Below are 19,326 nucleotides of genomic sequence, written 5' to 3' on the forward strand. Positions count from 1 at the left end.
GCTCAGTCCCATGGCTCCTAGAGCTCCCAGTCCCATGGCTTCTAGGGTGCTCAGTCCCACGGCTCCTGGGGCTCCCAGTCCCACAGCTCCTGAAGAGCTCAGTCCCACAGCTCCTGGGGCTCCCGGTCCCACGGCTCCTGGGGAGCTCAGTCCCATGGCTCCTGGGGCACTCAGTTCCACGGCTCCTGGGGTGCTCAGTCCCACAGCTCCTGGGGCTCCCGGTCCCACGGCTCCAGGGGAGCTCAGTCCCATGGCTCCTGGGGCTCCCAGTCCTACAGCTCCTGAAGAGCTCAGTCCCACAGCTCCTGGGCCTCCCGGTCCCATGGCTCCTGGGGAGCTCAGTCCCATGGCTCCTGGGGCTCCCAGTCCCACGGCTCCTGGGGTGCTCAGTCTGCCAGGCGCAGTCAGCCCCCACATCCGGAGGAGCAAGCAGAACCCTGAGGGAGTGAGCACCATGCACCAAACACCTTCTGTGCTGGGAAAACACCCAGGGCCGGTGCCTCCAGCCAGGGGACGACAGGGACCGCCCTGCCCACTGCTCAGGAGGCTGCAGTTTTATTCCTGTTGCTGTTCAGCATGAGCCCCTCTTTACCCTTAGATAGCTCTGGTCCCATTGCAATCCCGAGCTTCACTACAGGGACTCCCTTGGGCATGGGTGTGGCCTTGCCCTCCTGCGGGGCTATCTTCTTTCCTTTGCTTCTTCCCTCATTCACCGCCTCTATGTTGCCCTCTGGCCACCCATACCCTCCCTCGGTACCAGGCCCGGGCTCAGAATGTACCCACCCTTCTCTTTCCTACCCCAGCCTTTCTCCCATCCTCCAGGGCCCCCCCAGGATGAAGCAGAAGTACAGAGGATGGGGAACCCAGAGAGCAAAGAGGCCTTTTCCTGGCCCAGAAAAGTCAGCATAATATAATGAGCATCTAACTGCTAACAAATCAGTGGGAAGCACTTCTATTTTGATCACTATGGCAGCCTAGATACTCAGACAGATCCCTTTCAATACAGCACAGCAAATTTGTTTTTTAAAAATTTTTTATGTTTATTCATTTTTGAGAGACAGAGAGAGACAGAGTGCGGGCCAGGGAGAGGCAGAGAGAGAGGGAGACACAGAATCCGAAGCGGGCTCCAAGCTCTGAGCTGTCAGCACAGAGCCCAACGCGGGGCTTGAACCCACGAACGAACAGTGGGATCATGACCTAAGTGGAAGTCGGAGGCTCAACCGACTGAGCCACCCAGGCGCCCCTGAATTTGTTTTTTAATTTAATGAACAGTTGAGCTGTCAGGAAAATAGAGAAATTCCTCAGAGAGTAGAAAGGACAAACAAGCTTGGACTCAGAGGGCAAGCAGTTCTACTGCGGGTATTTTTTTGGTCGCCGGTAGGCCTAGAGCTTGGACTTATTAGGCCACATGCACAGGGGATAGGAATATCCAAGTTAACTTTTCAAAATGTTTTTTAAAACACACATTCAAGGGGCACCTGGGTGGCGCAGTCAGTTAAGTTTCCGGCTCAGGTCGCGACCTCATGGTTCCTGAGTTCGAGCCCCACATTGGGCTCTCTGCTGTCGGTGTGGAGCCCGCTTCAGGTCCCCTGTCTCCCTCTCTCCCTGCCCCTCTCTTGCTCGCTTTCTCTATCAAAAATAAATAAACAAATAAACAAACAAACATTTTAAAAAACACACACATTCAGGGGTGCCTGGGTGGCTCAGTTGGTTAAGTGTCCGACTTTGGCTCAGGTCATGCTTTGGATTCTGTGTCTCCCTCTCTCTCTGCCCGTCCCCTGCTTGCACTCTGTCTGTCTCTCTCTCTCTCAAAAATAAATAAACATTAAAAACACACACATTTAAATACATAGGGAGCATATGTCAAAATTTCACTTCAGTCATTAATGAGAGAATCAGTAGAATGATAAAGCCAGTGTAAGGGGAGATACAAGAAATTCATGTGAGTGGAATAGACAGGTGATAGATATATAGAGGGATAGATAATAGACAGAGATAGATAAAATACTGGATTGTGATTTCTAAATTATACTTTTTTAATGGCTTAATATCCTACAGGGCAAAAAAATAAAAAATAAAACAGTCATAACTTGTAGAATTATCTTTTACCAGATAAAAATCTTCCACATCTCAGCAGGTATTTTTTATAAACATCTAAGTTTACAGAGTTGTAAGGTTTCTGGGTCCTAATCAATAGAAAATAGCGAAAGGAACAAAGCTATAATTCCCTATCCAGAGAGTCAGATGACCTTGAAGAAGCTTGTCAGACAATGCCCTAAAGTGTCAGTGACACGAGGCACTTTCACCGGTGGGTTTGTCATATCAGACGCAACGAGATGGGTTCTCTGATAGAACACTCCAGGCTTGACCCAGGTTGTACAATCAATTTGTCCAGTTACATTCTGGTTTAAAAGAAAAAAGGAGGACATAGTTTTGTTCCACCCGTGTAGGTAAGTACATTGCCATGAAATGTAAAAAGACTCCATAAATGTAAAAAAATAGTTGACTAAAAGGCATTTTTTAAAAGTGGCATTCACAGGGGCGCCTGGGTGGCTCTGTCGGTTAAGCATCTGACTTCAGCTCAGGTCATGCTCTCACGGCTCCTGAGTTCAAGCCCCACGTCGGGGTCTGTGCTGACGGCTCAGAGCCTGGAGCCTGCTTCGGATTCTGTGTCTCCCCCTCTCTCTGTCCCTCCCTCACTCGCAATCTGTCTCTCTCTCTCTATCAAATATACATAAACATTTAAAAAAACAAAACCTTAAAAGAAAAAGTAAGTTGCAGTATAATTATGTTTCTATAACTTTCAAAACCAGGCAAATTGACGTAATGTTTGGCTCAGGGATATATACATTTGTGGGAAAACTCTAAAGTGAAGAGAGTAAGCAGCGAACAGTTGGGAGAATGGTAACCTCTGAACAAAACGTGGGGCTCCTGTGAGATTCAAAGGGCGTGGTAATATTTACTTCTTAAAATGGTCGGTGGACACATAGGTGTTGATTTTATTTTCTTGAAACTCGAAAGGCACATTATGCGCTCTTTTGCAGGCACGACGTATGTCACGCACACAGACTTTAAGGTCAGTCGGTATGCAAATAAGCAAAGAAAGGCGGAGGGAGGTAGCAGGAGAGTTTCTTGGAAGCCCTTTAAATGATGCGGGGGGGAAAACACTGCCTGAACACCTGCCATATGCCCGGAATGATGCGACAGAACAGATTTCCCGGCTCGTCTTCCCCCCACGCCCTCTGGTGGACGCGAGAAAAGCCACTCATGTCCCGAGTCCCTGCTTCCTCCTGCTGTCTGTACTTACTACTCAGGCTGGAGACTTTTGCCACACTGGCTTGCTCTGTCCTTTGACTGTTTCTGCTTTGACTCTTTTCTCTCCCCAACGGTTTCCGTGGGTTGGGTCTGTGTCTTATGTTTCTTCAGGAACTAGAATGCATAAATAGACATGTCAATATTAATTAACTGGGTGAACACTTTCCTTATTTTTTCCCCCTGGAATCTATACAGGAATGTGGTTTTGGAAAGAGTGGGTTCAGGCATATAGTTTATGGATTATTGATCATTAGTGTCATTAATGATGGTAGAAGTGTCGGGGCACCTGGGTGGCTCAAGTCGGTTAAGCGTCCAACTTGGGCTCAGGTCATGATCTCACAGTTTGTGAGTTCGAGCCCCGCATTGGGCTCTGTGGAGCCTGGAGACTGCTTTGGCTTCTGTGTCTCCCAATCTCTCTGCCCCTCTCCAGCTCTCTCTCTCTCTCTCTCAAATAAATATTAAACATTTTTTTTTAAAGAATGATGTGGGAGAATGCTGTTATTATTTTGGTTTGGGTTTGGTTTAGTTTTTACCAAGTGGCTAGTATAAAAAATTTGTGTATTTATTTTGAGAGAGACAGAGACAGCATGAGTGGGGGAGACGCAGGGAAAGAGGGAGAGAAAGAGATCCCAAGCAGGCTCCGTGCTGCCAGCTGCGGAGCCCAATGTGGGGTTCAAATTCAGGAACTGTCAGATCATGACCTGAGATCAAACCAAGAGTCGGTCGCTTGACCGACTGAACCACCCAGGTGCCCAAATGGGCTCTATATAAAAATAACCATGTATATCTTAAATTGTGCATGATGCCATTGACAAGGAATGGGGCAGAAGTCATTAGAAAATACTTTACTTCGGGGCGCCTGGGTGGTTCAGTTGGTTAAGCGCCCAACTTCGGCTCACGTCGTGATCTCACAGTTTGGGGGTTCGAGCCCCGCGTCGGGCTCTGTGCCGACAGCTCGGAGCCTGGAGCCTGCTTGGGATTCTGTGTCTCCCTCTCTCTCTGCCCTATCCCCACTCATGCTCTGTCTCTCTGTCTCTTTCTCTCTCTCTCAAAACTAAATAAACATAAAAAAAAATGATCTACCCTTGGAACAAGGGTCTAAATCCACACATGCTCTCAGTATTTGAAGAGCAGATCATCTTTGGTGCCTTTAATCGGCGGAACTGTATTTGAATTTGTGAAACAGCGTATTTCCCATCACGTCAGTCGCCTTGCTGGCTAGGCGTCTTTACACTAGTATAGCCTTCCAACTAAGTATCTGGCAAAAAAGCAGATAAGGCATTTAGGTGCGTTTGTCTCCACGAAGCTGCTGAAGGGCTATTAGCAGAAGCGTTTTCCTGAATTGAAGCGAGGACCTGAAATTGCCAAGGACCAACCTTTGCAAACTGCAAATAAAGGCCAGCTGGTGAAGAGCAGGGACGAAACCGTGGTTTGTAATTACCTGTTTGTCCAGAAATTGTGTGGAAGCGTCTGGGGAGCCCTTCATTTAGAGGGCCCTCCCCACGTGCCCGCTGCCCTTCTCGGCATCCATCGTCGAACTTGGCAACAACCGTTCATCTTCTCACTGCCTGTGCCAGGAAAACAGAAGGCATGGGAAACAAAGTCTTGGGGGCTCAATTCAGCCAACACTGCCTCTCCTCTTCCCTAGTGGTTCCTCTAAAACACTCGGAAGTATATTTTTAATGTGTTGTTTAGGATTCCGTCTTTCGAGCTGGCTGATGGCACGCCTCGTCCTCACAGTCCAAAGCAGGGACATTGGAGCCCAGCCTGGATTTGCTGCCTGGTTCCACCCCATGCCAGGTGTATTCACTGGCGAGAGCCACCGTCCCAAAGGGCGACGATGGGGGGCTTAAGCAACAGAAATTTACTCTCTCAGAAGAAGACAGTTCTGGAGGCTGCAAGTCCAAGATCAAGGTGTTTCCAGCTGAAGGTTGTGAAGGAGGATCTGTTCCATGCCAATCTCCTCCCTTCTGGAGGTTTGCCGGCAATCTTGGGGTTTCTTCTGTCCCATCACCCCAATCTCTGCCTTCGTCTTCACAATGCATTCTCCCGTGGGCGTGGCCGTACCCCAATATCCCACTTTACAAGGACACCAGTCCCGTTGATTGGAATTCCACCCTATTCCAGGATGGCCTCCTCTTAACTAATTACCTTCACAATGACTCCACTTCCACATAGGGCCACATTCTGAAGTCTTGGGCTTCAGGCCCCATCACATGAATTTTAGGGAGATGTAGTTCATCTCGCAACACAAGGTGAGTAACCCGGACAAGTTTCTCAACCTCGTGCACCCTCGGTTTCTTGTCTCTAAAATTAGGAGACTCTGCCCATCTTGTGGGGAGCCGCGAGGAGTGAACTCGATAGTTTGGCACAGTACCTGGTTCCCAAAAGACAACTTAAGATCTCTTCAAATGATGGCACGTCTCCAAGCTGCTTACACCATAGCAGCTAGATCAGTTTGGCCCTTGGTTATTCTATTCACCAAAAAGAATTACTGTATTCACTGGGTTCCACTTCTGTCTAGAGAAAAAGTCGTGCTACTTTTGTCAAAACAAAACCCAAGCGAACCGATGGAAGCAAAGAGACACATTGTGCGGTGAAGAGTCCTACGCTAGGACCAGAAGAAGAGGGTCCAACCCTGCCCTAGTCGGGTGCCAACCCGCACGCAGGGTGACCCCCGAGCTTCAGCACCCTCGTGCATGAAATGGGATGGCCACCAGGCCTCCCTACTTTATGGAAGAATGAGCAGGATCATTTATGTAAAAGCCATCCATGAAATGTATGCTGTGCAAAAGAATATACTGTGCTGTCTAGCCATGCTCCGTGATCAGAAATATGAGAGGAATTAATTCCACATCCACATCAGTTGTCCCCTATTTGTCAACTCTGCGTTTTATTGATCCCACTCACCGGCACCTCCCTCGCTCGACGCTGATTTACAGGGGGAAGGGGGGACTCGTAATGCCTGTTTCGTTCATTATACTTCACACCGCCACAAAATCAATATAAGTGGTTCAGGAAAGATCAAAATTCTCCAGACTCTGGCCCACGCCCGTAAACTACGCAAAGTTCCGGAGACTGCCACTCGATCCAGTCGTAAGTAGCAGGAAGCCGAGTAGAAGAAAGGGAATAACCTCAAGAGAAGGTCAGCATCCCAAACACAAGGCTTTGGGACTCTGTTCCTCAGCACTGCGTTCTGGGGCTTGGTGGACTGTGGGATTTGTGACCCCCGATGATTCCATTTTTCCTGCCCAAAGCATCCATGTAACCCCAAAGACTCTCCAGGGAGAAGAACCCCGCCCTCCCCACCCCCCGCCCCGTTCTAACACAATTTAACTAAAATATTCCTTGGAGAAGGCCAAGCCAGTTGTGTAAATCAGATGCCTTTTCAACTACGACCAAGGTGAGCAGCCTTGGGAAGAAGGAACCAAGGCAGATCCGGTCTGTCTTCAGCAACCCATTGAATGGTCTTGAATTAGAGGCACGTGCTGATCAGAAGCCAGGCTTCAAATACGACCTGAGACCTTCAGAAACCACTGAACGTCAGCAGATGTCTCTCTACCTATTTCCTTCAGATTAAACACGTGTGGTTTCTTGCATACACCCACGCCAGCCCCAGCTCCCTCTTATCTTGGGTTTTTCTCAGATTTGAGATTTTCCCATTTCGGTTGAAAGAGAACCTAGAGAAGAACATGGATATTGGGGAGGGAGTCAGGACCATCAGGGATTGAAAAACAGTAGGAATCCGGGATGAGCAGGAGGCCAGCCAGACTTCCCTGAGGTCCAGGAGAAGCAGGTCGGGAAGTGGGGAGAAGTCTGGCCACAGCCCAAATGCAATATTGCACGCGCCGTTTTGAAGACAAACGACCCCGGAAGTGACAAACAAGAAGGCCTTGACCCTAAGGAAAACATTTAGCTCATTAGAGGAACTTCTAGAACTCTTTCTTGGGGAAGGGTCAAGACAACGGAGATAAGAGGTGGGTACGTGCACCTGCCTGGACTTGAAGACCGGTAGGGACACCAGACTCTCCCTTGGTCCCTTAGCACTCAGGCAGGCCACGTGGGTGGAGATGGAAACAGCCTCACGCACAAGACAGCCACAGCCTTATTCTGAGTGGGGGCTGTTGGCCACTCACCAGGTCCCAGCCAATTTCAGATCATCTCTTTGGGCCCCAACGGCTCCATTGATTGGATTTTGAGGGAGGGGCATTGCCAGCAAATGTCAGCAATGTTCCATCCCACAGGCCTGTTCTGCTGTAGCCGTGTTACGTTTTGGGGGACCATTCAAACAAAAGAGGGTGCCAGAAATCCTGTGTCAGAAACACAGGAGAAGCTGTGCCCCCAGACAAGGATGACTCCCTTCTGCTCTCCTCCCTGCTGTGCTCTGCTCCAGCCCTCAGTAGATCTGAGTCAGAAGTGCTGGGGCGGGGGGGGGGGGGGGGGGCCCCTTACCTGCGGGGACAAGAGCAAAGCACCTCTGGGGGCGCCTGGGTGACTCCGTCAGTTAAGCGTCCAACTTTGGCTCAGGTCATGATCTCACGGCTTGTCGGTTCGAGCCCCGTGTCAGGCTCTGTGCTGACGGCTCAGAGCCTGGAGCCCGCTTGGGATTCTGTGTCTCCCCCACCCCCCTCTGCCCCTCCCCCCACTGGCGCTCTGTCCCTCTCCCTCTCAAAGATAAATAAACATTAAAAAAATAAATAAATAAAGGGATTGTCACCTCTTCCGGTACACGGTAGGTCCTCAATCCACGCTAACTCCTCAATAGGCTCACTCCCACAACCTGATGAAAATACCACCCTCCTCCTCTCCCCTCTGGGAAACACCCCCCACCCCACTTGGCTTAACTAAACCCACTCGCCCTGTTGGCAGCAGCAAGTGAAAGTTCTCCTTTTGCAACGGTGAACCAGAGCAGGCTGCCCTAGAAATTGATTAGGTATTGGCCCCAGTCTAGTGGGGGAATGAAAGGAAATCGTGTTCCCATCTTCCCACGCCTGAGGGCCAGGCGCAGGTCCCCGCCGGTCTACAGGTTGGAGACTTAGGTGGCTTGTTCTTCCAGTGGATGCAGCGAGAGCATTTGTATGCTTTCACAAGACACGGCAGAGAAGTAATGTGAGAAAGCTAGACAGCCAGGGAAGCCCTGGGAAATCATAGCATTCTTTCCGAGTCGGCTTGTGTCTGGGTCGGGAGGAGTCCAGTCACTGTGAGGAGACAAATCCCTGTTGCTGAATCCACAAGCAGTCAGCTCATCTCTGTCCACACGGCCAGCTGCCAGGCTGCCTCTGCCTGGATTTGATAGGGCAAACGTGTCTGTCTCTACTTGTTGAGTCAGGAATACGAAATACGTATATTGGCACATTTAATAAACAAATAGGCACCAGTTCCTGGTAAGCGATATTAAGGGACGTTTTTGAGATACCAACTTTTTCTTATACGCATGCCATTACTGAGGGATTTTTTTTTTTCTTTTTTATGTGAACCCCTAGGCATTTTTTTTTTCAAATACCAAAGGGAAAAATGTTCCTATATGTTTTTAGAGTTACCACTTGTAACATAAAAATCAACAATTGCAATGTGGATATATTAAGATACAAAGTGATAAAGTTACTCTGGAAGCCAATTTAAACAGACATTTAAATTTTGTAGAGGGAAAAGTGGATATGTACATAGAAACAAAATTCCTGGAAGTTTCCACCCCAAAATGTTAACAGTCATCTTTTTACAGCTTGGGGAAGTAGGATTGTGAGTGATTTTATTGCTTCGTTTTATTTCTTTTCCTGTAGCCTGACTAGTCTAAGTTTTCTTTTCTTTTTTTAAGTAGGCTCCATGCCCGACATGGGGCTCAAACTCACAGCCCTGAGAGTAAGAGTTGTGCGCTCTACCGACTAAGCCAGGCAGACGCCCCTCTCCAAGTTTTCTGAATTGAGAACACGTATGGCTTCTTTTTAAGGATGTTATGAGAGCAGTTTTAGACTCACGGCAACTCGTTGAGCACATGTTCAACCTCCCCCATTGTGAACATCCCACCAGAGTAGAACATTTGTTAGTTGATGAACCCACAGCAACACATCATTACTACCCAAAGTCCATAGTTTGCATTAGGGTTCACTCTTGGGGTTGTGCATTCTATGGGTTTAACAAACATGTAATGACATTTATCTACCATTGTGGTCTCATACAGAGTAGTTTTACTGCTCAAAAAATCCTCTGTGCTCTGCCTACTCATTCCTCCCTCTCCACTAACCCCTGGCAAACTGCTGATCTTTTTTACTGTTACTCCACAGTTTTGCCTTTTCTAGAATGTCATACAGTTGGACTCATACAGTATGTAGGCTTTTCAAATTGGCTTCTTTCACTTAGTAACGTGCATTTAAGATGTCTTTTCATAGCTTGAGAGCTCATTTCTTTCTAGCACTGAATAATATTCCGTTGTCTGGATGTACCACAGTTTATTTATCCATTCATCCACTGAAGGACATCTTGCATGCTTCCAACTTTTGGCAATTATGAATAAAGCTGCTATAAACATCCATGCGCAGGTTTTGTGTGGGCCTAAGTTTTCAGCTCCTTTGGGTAAACACCAAGGAACACAATTGCTGGATCTTATGGTAAGAGTACGTTTAGGTTTGCAAGAAACTGCCAACGCATTGTAGTTGTACCGTTACACCATTTTGCATTCCCACCAACAATGAATGAGAGTTCCTGTTGCTCCAAATTCTCTCCAGTATTTGGTGTCGCCGGTGTTCCAGATTTTGGCCATTCTGGTAGGTATATAGTGGTATCTCACTGTCGTTTCAATTTGCATTTCCCTGACGACGAATGCAGTGAAGCATCTTTTCAGATCCTTATTTGCTCTCTGGATATCTTCCTGGGTGAAGCGTCTCTGTGAAGGTCTCGGGCCTATTTTTTAACCATGTGGTTTGTTTTCTTCTTACTGAGTTTTAAGACTTCTTTGTATATTTTAAATAAGAGTCCTTTCTCAGATGTGTCTTTTGCAACTTTTTTCTCCCAGTCCATGGCTTGTCTCCTCGTTCTCTTGACAGCGTCTTTCGAAGAGCAGATACTTCTCATTTTAAGGAAGTCGAGTTTATCAACTATTTCTTTCACCGATGGTGGGTGCCTTTGGTGTTTTATCTAAAAAGTCATCACCAGGCTTAAGGTCATTCAGATTTTCTACTGCGTTATCTTCTAGGAGTTTTATAGTTTTGTGTTTTACATGTGGGTCTGTGACCCATTTTGAGTTAATTTTGGTGACGGATGTAAGGTTTGTATCTGGAGTCATTTTTTGCCTGTGAAAGCCCAGATGTTTCGGCACCATTTGCAGAAGAGATCATCTTTGCTCAATTGTATTGCCTCTGCTCCTTTGTCAAACAATAGTCAACTATATTTATGTGGATCTATCTCTGGGCTTTCCATTCTGTTCCGATGGTTGCCAATACCACGGTCTTGATTCCCGCAGATTTATAGTGAGCCTTGAACTCAGACAGTGTCAGTCCTCCAGCTTTGTTTTTCTTCTTCAGAAATGTGCTAGCTCTTCTGGGTCTTTTACCTCTCCATGTGAACTTTAGAACCAGTGTGTCAGTCACCTGTGGGAGAGGCTGGAAGTGGTAGTGATTCCTCAGCCCCCCAGGCCTCTGTGGGGTGATGGCCCCCAAACCACTGGCCTGGTGACTCCCCAGTCCAGGCAGAGGGGAAAGTCCAGGAAGGAGAGAGGTGACTTTGGCACAGGGTATGGACAGACCCAAAGCAAGTGGTCAGTAAATACGACCTATCATTAACAGACTTCTTGTAGCACGGTGAAGTCAATAAGTAAATAGTGCAAAAGCGCACACATGCACGCACACACACACACACACACACACACAGAAGTCAGTGTGTTGCTATCCACAAAATAACTTTAACTTACTGGGATTTAAGTTATTAAGTTATTGTTAAGTGTTGAAGCTATAGATCAACTTGGGGAGAACTGACACCTTGAAAATATTGAGTCTTCCTCAATAGGACATGGGCTACCTCTCCATTTATTTACTTCTTTGATTTCTTTCATCAGAGTCTTGTAGTTTTCCCCATATACATCTTGCACACACTGTGTTAGATTTATAACCTAAGTATTTCATTTTTCTGGATGCTAATGCACGTAGTATCGTGTTTTTAACTTCAAATTTCACTTGTCATTACCACTATATTGGAAACTGACTTAATTTTGTGTATTAACCTTCCATCGTGCAACTCCATTAGAATTGCTTATTAATTCCAGTGTGCCTTTTATAATTAGAAAAAAAAATATTTTTTAAGTTTATTTATTTATTTAGAGAGGGGTGGGCCAGAGAGAGGCGAGAGAGAGAGAATCCCAAGCAGGCTCCACACTGTCAGCATGGAGCCCAACGCAGAGCCTGATCTCAGGAACCGGGAGATCATGACCTGAGCTGAAATCAAGAGTCAGATAGTTAACTGAGCCACCCAGGCGCCCCAGAAGAAACTTATTTTTAACAGTTATCTGCGATTGATCTTCTGAGAGGGAGGCAATGAGGCTCATAGTCTCTCACTCCCGTTAACTAAGGTAAGGAGGGAGCTCCAGTGTTGATGTGATTGCCAAGAAGCCCCAAGCAGAGTTGGTTATAGAACCCTGCAGGTAGACGGAAGGTGAACATGGAAAAGAAAGAGCGTGAAGCGGCAGGAAGACAAGACGAGGGGGAAACCCGTATTCACTGGGACTACGTAAGGCTGCTGTAGCGCAGAGACTCCGCCACAGAACGTGTTAAAGAACCGAAACTGGCTGCAGGAAGGCCCCCTTCTCTATCTCCCACGGCGCGGTCACCCCAAGGACGGTCAAGGACGGGTCTCCGCCAGGCGACTTCCAGGCCGCAGGAAGAAGGAGGCGCCCAGGAAGCAAGCACAGCGCATGTCACGCATGCCTCCTGCCCGCACGCACGCTTCCACTCGTCTTCTATTGGTGGGAGCTCGGTCACGTGGCTACACCTGCAAGGGAGGCTGGGAAACGGCGTCCAGACCCGCCCCCGCGTGCCTGGCTGCGAAGCGTCGGCCCTTGTGCGCGGAGGAGAAAGTGTGTGTCTCCCTCACAACAAGGGACAACCGCGTGAGGATGGAAGGCGGGGTGTCCCCCTAGCCTGGAGAAAATCTGCCACATCCTTCCTTCCCTTTATGTGGGGTTTAGCTTTTTCAGAAGGTTCTCACGGACGCCCCGTCGTGTCCTTCTCGCAGCAAAACTGCAAGGCGGGAAGAGCCGGCGTTAGTGAGGAGAAGCGCTGGGGGCCCAGCCTGATTGCAATCCCAGCTCTGTCGTCTACCGGCCGTGTGACCTTGGGGCACTCGCTCAACTCCTCGGAACCTCACTTCCCTGAGCTGTAACACAGGGATGTTGACTGTCGACTTCACAGGGTCGTTTACTACCTGGTTGTGTGGATGAGAGGGGACGGTCCTGTCGGGCGTGTGTGGCGAGCACTTCACAGATGGGGAAACTGAGGCTCAACTCGCGTGGCTTGCCTAAAGATTCAAAAATCCGGGCCTCTAACTTCCAGTGCCACTGTACCTCAAGGCAGAGCTCTTGCGGGGCGCACAAGATGGGCAAGTCGCTTGCCCGATTGAATGAAAATCAAGAGTGTGAAAAGAGCACGAACTATGTGGATTAGAGCAGGAAATCGAAGGTGGCTGTGCAGAGAAAGGAGCAAGGAGAGAAGAGAGAAGGAACAGGGATGGGCGGAAGGGGCATAGGGCTGTCGGAGGCACTAAGGCCCTGAAGTTCTCGTTGTCCAGAAAGGGAAACTGAGGCCTGAGGCAGTCACATGCACCTCCGGCAGCCAGAGAGCTGCCGAAGCCCGGAAGGAATCGCTTCCCCCTGGAGAACTTTCTCATTCTGGGGAGAAGTGCGAGCTAACCACCTGATCCGCTTCGGCGCCCCCCCATCCCCCACCCCGGGCTCATAGTGCTGTTTTCTGGAATGACTTCGGACTCTTCCCACTGGCTGCCCGCGCTGTGATGGGACAAGCGAGACTAGTTGAGGGAGGACAGAGCACCACGCGCATCACAATATGCCCTTCTCTCTTTTGTTTTATTGTAATCCCTCCAGGAACAGGCCCCAGATGACCTTTCAATAATCCGAAATCCCAATAAAGAGAAAGACTCTCTGACAAGTGCACAGTGTTTGGGAAGGCTTTAGTGTTTTGTAGCCTTTAAAGATTTTCATCAGCCCTCCGAGTTCTCTGTGTGCTTTGGAGGCAGTGAGGGGAGCAGTATTAGCTGGGTAAAAGGTCACTGCCACAAAGGTTGTCTTTGGCCAAACAAATCGGACACGCCAGAGTGGGAGGCTCCGGACAGATAGGAAGCTGTTGACAGTATCGCGCAGCAGGTGCAACTAGCATTTTCCACGTGCCCGTGCGGGCCGGGAGAAGCCCTTCCGTTCTGGGCTTGCTCCAAGACGCTTTTCTTCTGTTTTTCTTCTTTCTCTATATTCTCTCGTGTTTCCTCCACAACTTACGTCAGGCTTCACCTGGTTTGGCAGCCGTGAGCACTGCCACTGAGATACTGCTTTGCTGGTTCTCAGACTTGAGCGAGCATCAGAATTGTCTGGAGGCCCCGCGGAAGCACTACCTGCCGGGCCGCGTCCCCCTCTCCGGTGCAGCTGGTCTGGGACAGAGCCGGAGAATTTGCGTTTCTGACAAGTTCGCAGGTGCTGCCGCTGCTGGTCTGGGGGCGACGCTAGAGCAAAGGACTTAGATACACGTCCCTGGGCTCTGCCTCTGCCCCGGCCACCAAGTCCCTCGGCACGCAGACTCCCAAGGGGGTTCGGGCTCCAGGTTTGTCCTTAAGTTCGTGATATCTCAGAGCTGGCCTCACAGTCGGGTCAGATCACAGGTCCTGGAACCCCTAGATCAGCCTGGGGCTGAGCAGTTCTCCCAGCTGTCCTCTGACCCAGGGACACCAGCGCCCTCAACCAAGATTTCCATCACCAAGGAGCCAGCATTGTCCTTAGCTTGGGTGGGGGATGGGGAGGGGTGGAGGTGGAAAGGACACATCTGGGCATTTGTCTGATGCACCGGGTGTTAAAGATCCAGGAATTTGAGGTCAAGTGTGACAGGCTGTCCTCATCTTAACAACTGAAAACCAAATGAAGCATAATGTGCATTTCAACTTCCTCAGAAAAAAAAGGCAGTGGAAATCACTGAGAAGATTATAAGCTGTTTTCAGTTGAAAAGGACAAATTCGATTAGAAGTAAGAGATACATTTCCAAAAGGATTCGGTGGAAACCTTATTCCGGTCCTCATGATGTTCTGAATTCCCTAGCAGGCTGCCCATTTAAGAGGACACCATGAATACTCTGACTCTTCTAATTAGCCCAGCAACAAGGCGACAGTTTTCCTAGGAAGCTTCTGGTGAGTTTCAACATGGCAAAGGGACCCTGCACTGGTCTTTCGGGTGCTGCCCTCTCGTGGCCGCCTGAGCACATGCAGCTAAAGCTTTCTTCTGGATTCTGTACATCTCTTTCTTCAAATCAAAGGGAGCAAGAGACCAGAACTGACTTCTCCCCTAAAAGGGGGGAAGGGGGTGGAAGCCTGCCACAAAACAGATGTTTCCCCGGCTCTGAAACTGTTGCTATGGCTGTTGCTTCATAGTGTCTTGTGCAAAAAGAGGTAAGAGAAATCGTCCAAGCAGGTCATACTGATTTCCCTAGACTTTGTGAATCCAGATTCTGAATCTACTTAAAACAAAACGGAAGAGAAACCCCTTCCCTTTGCTCCTTTCGGACGCCCGAGCTGCTGTCCTTTGCCTCTCCTTCGCCTTGCTTCCTTCCTGCTTCTCCCCGTATTTTCCAGCAAAGAACTCCTTATGCTGTCATTCTGGCTTATCTACGTGCCGCCCTCTTTCTGAGATTTTCCATATTATGTAAGGAGGTTTTCATTTTTCCTTTTGAGTCTCAGTCAAGGGTGTTCTGGCTGTCCGTCTCTGTCTTTTCTCTTCTCCTTTGCACCGTCCCCTAAGACTTGGTGTGCCTCCTCCCATGTCCAGCATTGCTGTCAGTTAGAAGTTCCTGCTCAGAAGCTGTGGGTATCAGGCTACATCACGGAGCTCCTCTCTCACGCAGGCTAGACAACAGTCATTCAGTGCTCTAATTTGCATATCGATTTCGAGCACTGATTCTCAACGTGTAATTTGGGTACCCCCCCCCACTTATACCCCAAGGACCTGAGAGCCTTCCAGGTGACCCAGAAGGTCAAAGCTATTATCATAATACCAAGACATTATTTCCAGTTTTTACCCTCATTCCCTCATGAGTATACACTGGAGATTTCCAGAATGTCCCTGACGTGTGATATTGCAACACGCTGTCAGCAGGGGCAGATATAAGACGCCGATGTATCTTCTGTGAAGCTGGACGTGGCAGAGATTCCCCGACTGTAACGCAGTGACATTCCTCTTACTATTATTTTTGGTTTTGAAAATACAGGTATTTTCCATAAAAATATGTTCTGCTAGGATGTAGTAGACTTGCTGTTCGGTTTAAATGCGTTTATAAATGTTTAAATTTTTTCTCCGGTTTTAGTTTCCAACGCAGTGAGCCTCGATGGCGGCAACACACGTAATAAAGGCTCGTGGCTCCCAGACAATTTTGAGGGTGCAAAGGGGTCCTGAGACCAAAAACAGGGATCGTGATAGTATCCGCTTCAAAGAGACTGGAAGCCTCTGGAAGCTTCTGGAAGCTGACGTGGAGAAGCCAGGGGACGGTGGGGGTGTGCCAGAAGCTCGGTCGCTATGATACAGTGTGTAAGGAGAGGCTGAGGGTGGCTGCTTGTTCCCAAGGGTGGAGGAGGAAGGTTAGGGTCAACACTGCTAGCCAGAAGCATATTCTTAGATCGCACCAAACTTTCCCTGAGCCCAGGAAAACCGAGGCTGCTTTGCATTACCTCTGTGCTGAGCCCAAAGAGGCCGAGGCCCCCACTGGAGACGAAGCCACATGAGCCGCGCCCTGGTGGGGCAGCAGGGCTCCCTGGCTGAGGGTCGCTGACAGGGATCCTTAGCAGCTGCTGGCGACACGGAGGGGTTGGGCCCGGGTTATCCCTCTCAACCTCTAACCTCTCTTCTGTAGAGCCCAGGAAGCCAGACATGACCTCTCTTAGGTTCCTTTGCAGCTGGCGTAGTACTGTTAGGGGCTGAATTATGTTCCCGAGAATTTGGACGTTGCAGCCCTAACCCCTCTTGTGTGACTATATTGGGTGACAGGGCTTTAAAGAGGCAAGTAAGCTTAAATGGGGTCATCAGGGCGGGGCCCTCATCCAAGAGAATTACTTAGTGGCCTTACAAGAAGAGGGAGAGAGGCTGGAGATGTGTGCCCAGGGAAAGGCCACGTGGGAGCACAGCAAGGGGGCCTTGGACAAGCCACACTTCCCCCGCCTTCTCCCCTCGGCCACGATGTCAGTCACGGGGGGATCCCTGGGATTAGCTGACTAAGAAGAAGTTGAGTCCGGTCTTCGGAAGGTTCCACACAACAGTCTGAAATAAGGCAGCAGGCTGATACAGTGTCCTAACCCCCACCGCGGGGCAGGCCCTGTAAGGACAGAGGAACCCTTGCACTGAGCAGGACTCTGGGTTTCCTGAAAGCAGACATGGTCAGACACGGCCCCTCACTAATTCCTGGGCAGCGACTAACCACTTGGCTGCATGGTTAGAAGCTTGGGAGGAGCGAGACCAGGGGAACTGTTGACGCGTCTGGGGCGGGGGCGGGGACAGGGAAGTTGTAGGCAAGATCCTCTCAGAGGGAGTCCCAGGCGCGACAATGATTGCACCCCGCGCGACCGTCACCAAAGAGTGACGGTGGAAGCATCAAGCTTTTGGTCGTGCTCTTGCTCTGGTAGCAGGCACCATTGGTGGAGGGATCTGTCTGGAACCCTCCCGGGGAGCAGCAGCCCGGCCACCGACAAGGCGGAGCCTTAAACCACAGAAGGGCCACACGAACTCGCGTCTGCTCCGCGTTCCTAGGAGAAGGGTTCACACCCCAGAACACAGTGGGCTGTGCCCCGACGGCATCCTGCTGACCGAGGAGGCGGGCAGCCGGAGACCAGAAGGCCGGAGATCACACACTTAGCAGCCACTCCCCACCCTGGAGACCCTCCGAGGGGACACGACTCCTACGCTCCCAGCTGGGACCCGGTTAGGGCCCATTGGCACCGCAGTAAGACCTGATGGAAAAGTCCTGCGGCACCCCTCCCCCTTCCATTGCGATTCGATCACGTATTAGGTTGTTCGGCAGATTCGGTCCAGTTTCCTACACTCTGGGGAAAGAGAAGCTCTCCGCCGCAAATCCATTTCCCGAGTAGCCAAGGCGCCTTCCCGTTCCCTCCAGTCCCAGCCAGTTGCACGGCTTCCTGCAGCCACACGGGGCCGACTCTGCCGCCGCCATTCCCATCTGGTCCCTCTGTCCCCACCTCCCCACCTGCTCCTCGATGAAACTCTGCCGCTATTTGCTTTTGCCTCGGTACGCCCGGCCTCTTTATCCTTTTCAGCGCAGCCGTTACAACCTGCTCAATTGCCTCGCCCCAAATAGTAACACACACACCAAATTCTGGAAACCGGGAATAGTGACTTCACCAACCAAACGTCTGGACCTCAGGCCCACGAGGGATGGAAAACAACCTTTTGGACTTTTAAAATGTAATTAGCATTCCTAATTAAGTTAAATGGTATTTCTCCAACATTCCCAAGAGCAGGCAATGAAGGATAGAATACCTGAACACTTCACCGGCTCCTGTCTCTTGTAAAATAGACCCTTATAAAATCCGTCCTAGAGGTTTTAGGGAGTGAGATCATGGGTTATGCTCGCCTTTCCAATGCAGAGACAGTCGGGGGCATCTATTCAGAATAAGGGACGCTCCCTCATAAGACTTGGTTCGATTACTCACGTGGGACACTGATTTGCTGTGCGACTTGAGGCACATTTGTCTGAGGTCATGGTCTGTAACTGAAGACGTTTCCCAAGCAGGGGCTCCTCCGTGTCTCAGAAGGCTTTATGAGGTCATGGGCTTCATCTGATGCCGAAGGAAGAATTACCAGCTCTCTGTGCACATGTCCATCCCATTCCCAGCACAGATCCGGAAATCATGGTCTGCCAACCTCTGGAAAGGACTCGGTGGTTTCTGGCCCAGACCTGTGCAGTCCCTGAGCATGTCGGTAGAACCTGGGGGGTTCTGGGGAGATGCAGGGAGGGGGCCTTCTGGGGAGATGCAGGGAGACTGAGCAAAGCTGCACAGAAGGACATTTGAAGGAACCCCGGGTTGCCAGGTCTGTTTGTGAGCTCTCCCTTAAACGTCCGTGGTCCTCATGTTCCTTCAAGTGCTGAGGAAACGCGGAAGTCCTCCCAGGATCCTCCACGACTGCGAACCTGCTGTCTTTCTATCCCCCAAGCCCCCTGTTACACTCCAGCTCCCAGCTGTCCCTCCCCTCCCCTCGCAGCCCACCTTCATGGGTAAATGAGGATGAGAACAGCATTTAGCTCAGAGTGCTGTGTTAGGATTAAATGCCTTGGTTTCCACAAAGTGCCTAGAACAGCATATGGCATGTAATGGTCCTCGCTCAACACAGCTGTTATTATTGTCTTTCAAATCTCAGCTTAAGGCTCCTTTCTCAGAGATTCCTTCCACGGCCTCGCAGTGAGGGTCAGGCTTTCTTAATTCTCACCTAAGCTGTAATTAGGTATGTCTGGTGGTGTTTATTTTTACCCCCACCTGGGATACTATCCATCAAAGGGAGCGGAAATTGCCTCTGTATTTGTCAACATTGTATTCCCAGTGCTTAGCACAGTGCCTGGCACGTGACAGGAGCAAATAAACATTTGTGGGTCATACAGCCCCCGAAGGAATGGGTGAGTGAATCTGTGAGTGCCCATTTGCATCCAAATGTGAATGGAGGCTGCCTATGGAAGCCATCTTTGGCTGTGGAAGCCATCTTTGGCCAAGGGATACCTGGTGGCTTGATCAACTGACTATGACTCCCAGAGGGAGCCT

The 19,326-nt window shown here is 49.7% G+C and overlaps 1 long non-coding RNA gene across 2 annotated transcripts; it reads right to left on the reverse strand.

The window, feature by feature from the left end:
- Positions 1–1,861: 1,861 nt before the first annotated feature.
- LOC125914736 (uncharacterized) lies at positions 1,862–18,509 on the reverse strand. 2 transcript variants are annotated; one of them, XR_007455410.1, is made up of 3 exons: positions 18,226–18,509; positions 3,308–3,429; positions 1,862–2,402 (listed from the first exon to the last, which is right to left on the reverse strand). It is a non-coding gene; the product is annotated as an uncharacterized LOC125914736 (long non-coding RNA). The 2 variants fall into 2 exon arrangements; XR_007455411.1 differs by lacking the exon at positions 18,226–18,509 and adding an exon at positions 4,757–4,923.
- Positions 18,510–19,326: the final 817 nt, after the last annotated feature.

The sequence above is a fragment of the Panthera uncia genome, assembly GCF_023721935.1.
Source record: "Panthera uncia isolate 11264 chromosome D3 unlocalized genomic scaffold, Puncia_PCG_1.0 HiC_scaffold_8, whole genome shotgun sequence".
NCBI lineage: Eukaryota > Metazoa > Chordata > Mammalia > Carnivora > Felidae > Panthera > Panthera uncia.